Below are 952 nucleotides of genomic sequence, written 5' to 3'. Positions count from 1 at the left end.
GGTGGGTGGCAGGGAGGGAAGGTGTGGTAAGTGGTGGATAGTCAGTGGAGAGCGGGGATTGTTTTGTCGCTATGGCAATGCAGCAACTGTAAACCAGCGAGTCTTTTTATTCACCCGTACATACACAAGCACGCGCACGAACACACACACACACACACACACACACACAGTTAGATGCGGAAGGTGACCTCAGGCCTTTGTGGGTGAACTCGGTGAGTATTTATTATAAATATAGGAGACACTTCAATTGCAGGTTGGCTGAGAACAAACTTGAACATTTCCAGGTTTAAAGCAATCCAAGAAACTTTCAAAGGGATTGCTCTCTCATGCCCCATTCAATTTCCGGTAGCTCACATGGCATTTATTTGTGTTTTACTGCTCCCAGCTTTTTACTACCTTATCAGCACGCCAAAGCCTTCAAGATTGGGGAAAAAAACAAATGTAAAGGAAGAGGAGTTTGGCTGAACCCGGCCAGATGAGGGTGATTTGGTGAGGGCCTGCGGTTCTCTGCCTGCAGAAGGGACTGGCATGAGAGCAGAGGGATGCAGAAAGGGACTGAGACCAAGCCAAGGTTCACTATTTTCACTTTAATCAGCTTGGCTATAGGCTGTAATTAACTGTAATTACGCCTTTTTGTCTCTCTCTTTTTGTCTCACTCGCTTTTGGTCTCTCTCACTTTGGCTTTAATAACTCTCATAGCTCTTCCATGCCAACCTAAATATTCTTATTGAGTATTTACCAGTATTTACTTAGATAGTTTACTATCTCTCTATCTCTCTCTAAAGCCACAACCGTGTTCCCTCTCCCCTCCCCCCCCCCCTGCACCTCTCTCTCTCTCTCTCTCTCTCTCTCTCGTCTCTCTCTCTCTCTCTCATCTCTCTCTCTCTCTCTCGCTCTCTCCTCATCCATCTCCTCTCCTCTCTCTCTCTCTCTCCTCTCTCTCCTCCTCTCG

The sequence above is a fragment of the Gadus chalcogrammus genome, chromosome 1 (genome assembly GCF_026213295.1).
Source record: "Gadus chalcogrammus isolate NIFS_2021 chromosome 1, NIFS_Gcha_1.0, whole genome shotgun sequence".
Classification (NCBI taxonomy): Eukaryota; Metazoa; Chordata; class Actinopteri; order Gadiformes; family Gadidae; genus Gadus; species Gadus chalcogrammus.
The sequence above is the reverse complement of the archived record's forward strand: the minus strand, read 5'-3'. Positions refer to the sequence as shown.